Genomic DNA, 9,214 nt, shown 5'->3' on the forward strand with positions numbered 1-9,214 from the left:
AAAAATAGACCATAATAGAATGTGTAGTAGTAATTCCATAATTCAAGAGTTCATAAATGATCATAAGGACCCATAAACTTGAAGTAAAATAGAGGATAAATGGTTGGACTTGTGGAAAGGAAGGTTTCCACAATCAACCCACATACCTCAACTTTGGAGAATCCTTGATGAAGATTGGAATGGAGAATTGATGCTTGAGATTGAGTCTTGAATTCGGAATTAGAACTTGAGATGTTTGAATTTAGTTGAAGATCTTGGTGGAATTTTGGAGAGGGATTAGTGAGTGTTTTTGAGTGTTTTGAAGCTAGAAAGAAATATAACTAAGTATGAGACAATTCTCTTTTTAATAAAAGAGAAACGTCCCAGCCCGCTACAGTAACTTAGCTCTCTGGAAATTGCAATTCTGCCCGGATAGGTTTTACGAAAATGGTCATAACTCCTTCATCCTAACTCGAAATGAGGTAAAACCAATTGCATTGGAAATATAACTCGAAGGGCTTTAATTTAATAGGTAGTGTCCCTTCCAGTTCCTTGTGTGCTAAGAGATATTCCCCTTTAAAGTTGACCCTGAAAATCGCATTTTTTGCGATTTTCGAATTTTGATACGGTTGCTCTAAAATTCGGGTTAGACCCATTTCCCACTCAATTTTACCCCCTGAATAAGAATATGCAGTCAAATTTCCGAAATCATGCACGGATTTTGAGATATATGGAAATTACAATTATAGGTGTTTCCGAAGCACATTTTCGGGCATTTTTGGGGTCGTTTCAGCGTGTTGTGAAATGGGGGTTTGAAACTCTTAATTCGACTCACTGTTTTCGTGCAAGCCACTGTGGCGGGCTGGGGCCGCCATAGAGGGACAGTCGCGATTTAAGTCAGAAATAAACCCCAAAAACGTTTTATTCTGTACTTTTCGACCTTGAGAGCTAAGGAACGACTGCATGTGTGTTCTTGACAGTTTTTCACCATTCTTGAGGCTAAAGGTAAGGTTTTTACTCCCCGAATCCATGTTTCGATCCGTAGAATGTAAATTCATGGATAATTATCGATGGGGGAGGGTTTTGAAAGGACAATTATGGTGGAAAAAGTCCTAATCTAGGTATGGGGATCAAGGGTTTGACCTAGGATTGACATTATTGATTATAATCCGGGTAATTAGGCCTCATTTGTTGATCCTTGCGTTAATTGTATATTTTTAGACCACGAACAAGCGGGAAGAATCCAAAAAGAGAAGATTCAAGTGCCTTAGGGGATTCAAGCTTGGATTCGAGGTAGGTGATGGTTGTGATTTCATGTCGTGTGATATATGTTTGTACTTGCTTCATTATAATCCATGTATGTATGCGAATGTTGCATTATTGATCACACTAATCGTGAATGAAGATAATTGAATAATTGAATGCCATGAATCATGACTTGATTGTATGATTATGAGAATGTACTTGTGATTGTGATTGTGATTGTGGATTGTTGAATGAATCGGGTGTTACGTTCTAACACATTAACTGGGATAAGTTGCACGTACCGGCTTAAACATTAGAACGGGTGTCACGATTCGACACACTAACTTGGATCGAGTACTACCTATCGGTACACTAATAATTTGGGTATGGGTTCCATGACAGGACCATTGAATTGGGTTACGTGAGAAGACCATTGAATTGTGTTGTGTATCTACTTGTGATGATTACGTTCATATCAAATGATGATTGATATTGGAAGACTGTATGTTGCTCTAAAATGATAACCATGTGTATTATTGAGAAAGTAGAATGCTACATTGATCCTGAAATGATGACTAATATTGTGTATGTTCGGTGTATGTCTGTTTTATAATGTTGTGGTTACTTTCATGTGTTTCACTTATAGGGATAGTCGCGTGACCCTACTAGTGTACTACGGTTGTGTACTGATACTGCACTTGCTTGTTCTTTGATGAGTACAGGGCATTTTCAGGCGGCTATTGATAGACCTCAGCTAGGTGACTATTGATCGAGATCGGATTCAAGGGTGAGCCAGTTCTTTCAAGCTGCCATAAATCCTTCGTATTTTTTTTAGTCCACTCTTTTCAGACTTAGACATTGTTTTAGTAGTTGTTTAGTTTCGGGGTTGTACCCCTTGTTCTTAGACTTGTCGTTAGTAGAGTTTTGGTACATTGACTTTCAGGTTCTAGAGGTTGTTCTTCCGCATTAGTTTGGTTAAGTTATTTGTTTAAACCTTTGGAGTTTATCGGAACTCCGTATTACTTTTGATCATTCAAACCTTCTCCTGTATCTTTAAATATGTAGTATTTGGTCAAGTTATTAGTTTGGGTTGTAGTAATGGTTCTCCTACCGTAGGGTTAGTGTGGGTGCCAATTACGACGGTCTGGGTCGTGACAAAGTTGATATCAGAGCCTTAGGTTCGTTCATCTCATTGTACCAAAACGAGTCTAGTAGAGTCTTGAGGAACGGTACAAAGACGTCCATACTTTTCTTTGAGAGGCTATATGACTTTAGGAAAAACTCACTTCTTTCTACTCCTTCATGTTATGACTTGAATCTAATTGGTATCTGGGTGATACAAATTGGTATCTTTCCTCCTTCACTCCATGGTCCGAACTAGAGCAACAAAAGTGGTAACACCACCACTAGCAAGAGAGGATGTGTATAGACTACCGACAATTGAATAGCGTCACCATTCGAAACAAGTATCCACTGCCTCAGATAGATGATCTTTTGACCAATTGCAGGGTGCATCCATTTTCTCTAAGATTGATCTAAGGTCTGGCTATCATCAATTAAAGATTAGGTGAGGATATACCAAAAAAGTCATTTAGAACCCACTATGGGCACTATGAGTTTCTAGTTATGTCTTTTGGGTTGACAAATACGCCTGCAACTTTCGTGAGTTTGATGAATGATGTGTTCAAACCATTTCTTGATTCGTTTGTTATAGTGTTTATTGATGACATTTTGGTTTATTCGAAAAGTGAGGAAGAGCTTGCCGACCATCCTGGTATTATTCTGGGTGTTCTTGGAAAACAAAAGTTGTATGCAAAATTTTCTAAGTGTGAATTTTGGTTGACTTCGGTTGCCGTTTTGGGGCATGCAGTTTCAAGGGAAGGGGTAATGGTAGATCATCAAAGGATTGAAGCAGTCAGGAATTGGGTCCGACCTAGTCCTGTGACTGAAATTAAGAGTTTTGTGGGGTTCGCTAGCTACTATCATCGTTTGTGAAGGGTTTAAGGCTAGATTTGCAAATTCAAGTTTATTAGCGACAACATTCAAGAAGTTTTGGTAAGGGATGGCCAGATAATGAACACCATTACTTTGGAAAATGCATTTAGTATTGTTGTCATAACATGTATGGGTTATTTAGTGAATGATGAAATTAAGTTATGCCAATTGAGGTTAGAAGCTATACTATGATTTCCTGGATTGATTGTATATCAAAGAGAGTCATGATACTACTACTACAATAGCAACAATGCTTACTTGGTTAAGTTATTAAGTGTGTTACAATTGTGGAGAACCTGGGCATATGAGGAGGAAATCATCAAGGTCGTGGAGGCCGGGGAAATGGTATTTCATTCTTTTACTGCCTTCCATTCCACTATTCTGATTGAATTAATTGCTCTTCTGAACGACCAAGTCATAATGAGATTAAAAACTGATGCTTTCTTGGCCGTGTGGAACATGGATTAGCATTATGTCATTCCTACAAGTGATGACCCACCCAGGATTGCTATGTACGGACTTAGAGATCAAATAGAATATGTTTCTTTCCATTCCTCGTGAGCCACTTATTTCTCCGAAACAAGAGATTAAAGTCATCTTCCTTCTTTTTCCCAAGAAGTCGACGGTGTTACACCATTGGAATACTTCGAATAAACTTGAATACATATAGGATACATCGATGCTAAAACCTTTTCTCAAGATATCTTCTAAACTATTGGGGTCGTTGCTCCGGATCTTGTTCTCCCGGTGTGAAACCAGTTGGTTCTATAGTTTTAGAATTCTGCTGATCCCAAGTACTCCATCTTCATCATTGCATATAGAAATATAGAAAGTAAAGTGGAAAAGGCATGACCAGAAGAATTGTGTGAAATAAGTGAATTTATCTAGTTGAGGCATTCTTGATTGATTGAGACAAAATGATTCCCTCAATACAGCTTCACTCCGTCAAGCCTTTACGAGTAGTGAAAAAGTATAGATTTAGTTGGTTGTTGACCGACGGAAAGCATGGGATCAAAAAAGGCAATCAATCAGAATTGAGAAAATAATTTAAAAAATCTTGGTAAACACTGGAATCTTTACCCCGTTGATCCAAATCTTGTTAAAAAAAAGCCCGTAGGAGCAGGTAATAGAAATGCTGAAGTTTGAGCTTGTGTTTTCCTGTCTTCTCTGCCTTGCTCACTCCACCTTATTTGCTGGAGGGAGGATACGATTGTCGAAGCTGAAGTCCCATTCAATTCATAAAATTTCGCCTACTACCCTCTTACTCGCACGCCTAAAAACTGGAATGAGGATAGTCAGACTAACCCCAAAAAAGAACTCTCACTCCAGAAAGCATCCCCTTTCTGCCTTTCTTGCTTGATTCGTCTTTCATCTCAGTGTCTTATCCGGATTGAATGTATACTATTCCCTTATCGGACTAAGGGTTTTGATAGAATATTCCTCTCTCTACCTTCATTTAATCAGTAAGAAAAGAAATATGGAATAAAGAGTTAAATTCCATAAAACATGTTCTACAGGGCACCACTTCAATAAATCAGGACAAAGCGATTGATCCAGTTGAGAGCGCAGCGTAGGAGATAGAAACTTAACTTCTACCCCACTTTTTTTCTTTTCAAGCTAAATTGTTGGGACAGACTTTTTATAGGGATTCAATCTTGCTAAATGCTTTATCATTCTTACTGAAGAGTAAAACTCAACTGGCTTTTGACACAGGTGCGAAGCAAGTCTATGCGGAAAGGATAGGAAAAAGCTCTATACGATACGCGAGTTGTTGGTGGAATACGAGTAAGGACTTTGTTTGCCCAAGTCCCTTGCTTGAAGAACTATCGCACTTTCAGTGGTACTGAGACTATCCCTACCACTACCCTTTATCAAGCTGGCTTACAAGAGTTCTGGCTTTTCCAACCGGACAAACTTCTAGGGAGTGCTACAAAAGCCAAAAAAAAGTCCATAATGAAGAATCTCAAAAGGCAACTAAAAAGGGAAAGGAGGAAGCAAAAAAATGAAAAAGAGAATCAGACTTTTTTTTCTTCTTCTTCTTATCAAAACTACTGTGATAATAAAGAGTAAAGAAAAAACGAAAATAAGGATCGGGGTCTTTCTAAAAAAGTTTTTGCAGTTAACGTTACGGTTGAGGCTTCGGCTTGGCTCCCAAACCATGCCATTTTCTTTCTTCTTTTTCATTTTTTTAGTAACAAAATAAACCAAAAGTAGGACCAAACTGAGAGTTAGTAGCATAAACAAGGATGGATTTGTGAATGAGAAATATAAGTTTCCTATTTTCATAGGAATCAATGGAATTATTTCAAATTGATCAAGGGGACTGTGGACAATCAATTCCAACTCATCAACGAATTCCTGCCATATACATCCACTTTTTAAGTCCTCACGGGCCAGTTCATTTGTGATATGGATGACATAAGGAATAGTCACAAGTTCTTCATCATTAACATGCCAAACATGTTCAGCAAGCTCTCTTACTGACATTCATGCTGGTGGCAACTGAAGAGCAGTTGCATCCATGTTTCTAGATACTTGATCACAGAAATTTGCTATCACATTTGCCCGATCATCGAGGGCTATGAATTGCACATTATTTTCAAAATGATTGTTGTCGGGAGAAAGTTCCATAATGAAATGGTTGATAGATAGAAGGTAGAATGTCGCTGACAAAGAGGATCTCTACCAGTCTCTCCTTTTTTTCATTCCTTCAAAGACCAGAATATTCTCTTTTTTGTGTTAGAAGACCACAATATTCTTCTTTTTGGGATTCATGTTCTCAACGGTGAATTGATTATTCAATATCATTTTCCATCTGGAAGAAAAGTAATGAAACCTGCGATAGCTACTGAATAACCTCCTTTTACTTTCTCAATAATAAAGCCTTTGATCTTTGCCTTCGTTCCTTTGGTGCCAAATATCGAAGTCCGTTTATTCTCTCCTTCTGAGCTTTCAAAGATATACCGACCTACGGCATTTGACCATCAGATGTCGTAGGTCATCTTCTAACATTACCGACATTTTAGGTTTTCATAAATTTCACATAAGATAAAAGCTCTTTTCATCATCAGAAACAACCAGATTTCCGACCTCTTGCATTGCATTACCATAACGAAAAGAAAAAAGAATGAGAAAAAAAGATTGTGCTTGTGACTCGGGATGAACCTTTATCGGTGGAGGAAAGGAATAGCGGTGGATTCCTATAGAGCATCTAGGAAAAAGCAGATTCAATCGGACAACGAATTCTTACGTGGTCCAAGGAAATCAAATGTCTGCTTCCACGAATTTCATCTATATTAAATCTCTTAATATCAGAATAGCTTATATAGTCATGATTCAATGCAGGTCCATCTTGATTGATTTCTCCTTTTTCGGCTCTGATTGTAACAATGGAAAAGTAGGAAGACTTTGGCGATTCATAATAGAAGGGGGTATCTAGAATATTTATGTCCAAGGACATACATAAAAGATGAATAATGAAATATGAGGATGAGTATACTCTGTAGTGATATAGTAGTTCTCCTAATCGACTACTTATTATGATAATGAACATTCCACTTAAAAACGAAAAAATGACTCTCCAGGCGGTTAATAAGGTGAGTTAGAGTGTAAAGCCTTAATATGTTCCAAAAAAGGAAGTATACATGTCTCTCCCTCACGTATATTATCCATAGGGGGATAACTCAGTTTGCCGCCTGAATCAGTCCCTTTTATGGACTTCAACAATCGTCCCGAAATGGGTTTGCCAAATTTGCTTATGTGGATGCTGGTTTTCTTCAATCCCAGGCAGTCCCTTTTTACTCGTTGATGTGGAAACTATTCTATTTTTTCTTCTAGTATATATTGATGAAATTGTAATCATTGGTAATGATATTCTATTCATCATATCAAATCGTTGATTTGGAGATAGAGGTGACGGAGGAAGAGTATCAGAGTGGTATATTCCCAGAGCCTTGAGATCTTTCTTTTGCTATTCTCCAACAGCTCTAGGAGTTCCCGTTCTCACTTTTCTTGATCTTCCAAGCTTGAAGCTCGCCTGCTTTGAGAGAGGAGAGTCAGTCATTTGATGCATGACAAGGGAGAAAAGTACTATATGCTTTATGTTTCCTATGCAGCTACTACAACTAATAAGCTATGCATGATGATATGTGATGCAGGCTTTGACTTCTAAGGCTTGACAGGTCCTTTTGGTTGATTTCCAATTGATTGCCTCAACCTATCGATTGAGTGAGTTGGAGAAGAAAGTCTTAGAAGGCTACGACTCTATAAGTTTCACGTCTAATTTTTTTGCGTGTCTACTATTTATTTAGGTGCAAAGAGCCTAAGCGGTTCAAGCTATTATATTCTGAGCCAGCTCTCCATTTCCACCGTTGATGCAATAGAAGCTTTTAATGCAATATCTGGTGGTGAAGACATTCCCGCTGCTACAATTGGAGTTGACGGTACTAGTTCTGTTAGAGTAAAAGCTCTTGCTGGAATAACCAGTGCTAGTTACTTGACTGTTGGAGAAGAAACCATTGTTAGAAATGTTCATGTAGGAGCATTTATTTTCTTCCTATTAATAAAACATCCCCTTTTTCTTCGGTCTTCCGGAACCGATATAGAAATAAGTGCTTTTTCTACGTTGTTTACCTTAGTTACTGGGGGGTTTGGGGGAAACCTATGTGGGGCACCTTTTGGGTGTGGGATGCTCATTTAACCTTTGTATTCATCTTGTTCCTTATTTACCTGGGTGCACTGCATTTTCAAAAGCTTTTTGTCGAACCAACTCCTATTTCAATCCATGCTGGACTGATCGATATACCAATAATCAAGTCTTCGGTCAATTGGTGGAACACATTGCATCAACATGGGAGCATTAGCCGATCTGGCACATCAATACATATTCCTATGCCCATTCTAATCTTGTCTAACTTTGCTAACTCCCCCTTCTCAACTCGTATCTTGTTCATTCTGGAAACACGTCTTCCTATTCCATCTTTTCTCGAATCCCTTGAATGGAAGAAATAGAAGCTCGAGAAGGAATACCAAAACCTATTTCACTCGCTGATTTTGCATCCATGGCTGAATGGTTAAAGCGCCAAACTCATAATTGGCGAATTCATAGGTTCAATTCCTACTTGATGCACACCAATGGGACCTTCCAATAAGTCTATTGGAATTGGCTCTGTATCAATGGAATCTCATCATCCATACATAACGAATTGATGGGGTATATTCATATCATAATGATCAGTAAGAACTAGCATTCTTATTGATACCTTCACTCATAGGGAAGAATATAGATTTATAGATGAAATCAAATATGTAGTATTTACAGAAAAAAGTATTCGGTTATTGGGGAAAAATAAATAGACTTCTAATGTCGAATCAGGATCAACTAGGATAGAAATAAAGCATTGGGTCGAAATCTTCTTTGGTGTCAAGGTAATAGCTATGAATAGTCATCAACTTTCGGGAAAGAGTAGAAGAATGGGCCTATTATGGGACATACAATGCATTACAGATGTATGATCATTACGCTTCAACCGGGTTATTCTATTCCATCTCTTATAAAGAAACGAACTTGAATCAAAATACTTAGTAGCATGGCGATACATTTATACAAAACTTCTACCCCAAGCACACGCAATGGAACCGTAGATAGTCAAGTGAAATCCAATCCACAAAATAATTTGATCTATGGACAACATCATTGTGGTAAAGGTTGTAATACCAGAGGAATCATTATCGCAAGGCATAGAGGGGGAGGTCATAAGCGTCTATACCGTAAAATTTATTTTCGACGAAATGAAAAAGACATATATGGTAGAATCGTTACCATAGAATACAACCCTAATCGAAATACATATATTTGTCTCATACACTATGGGGATGGTGAGAGGTCTCTCCTCTCTCTCAAAGCAGGTGAGCTTTAAGCTTGGAAGATCAAGAAAAGTGAGAACGGGAACTCCTAGAGCTGCTGGAGAATAGCAAAAGAAAGATCTCAAGGCTC

General features: G+C 38.1%; 2 pseudogenes; one reads left to right on the plus strand and one right to left on the minus strand.

The window, feature by feature from the left end:
- Positions 1-3,570: 3,570 nt before the first annotated feature.
- LOC125859830 (putative ATP synthase protein YMF19) lies at positions 3,571-4,324 on the minus strand (annotated as a pseudogene).
- Positions 4,325-7,086: 2,762 nt separating this feature from the next.
- On the plus strand, positions 7,087-8,369 carry LOC125858942 (putative cytochrome c biosynthesis ccmC-like mitochondrial protein; annotated as a pseudogene).
- The last annotated feature ends 845 nt before the right edge of the window (positions 8,370-9,214 follow it).

The sequence above is a fragment of the Solanum stenotomum genome, chromosome 3, assembly GCF_019186545.1.
Source record: "Solanum stenotomum isolate F172 chromosome 3, ASM1918654v1, whole genome shotgun sequence".
NCBI lineage: Eukaryota > Viridiplantae > Streptophyta > Magnoliopsida > Solanales > Solanaceae > Solanum > Solanum stenotomum.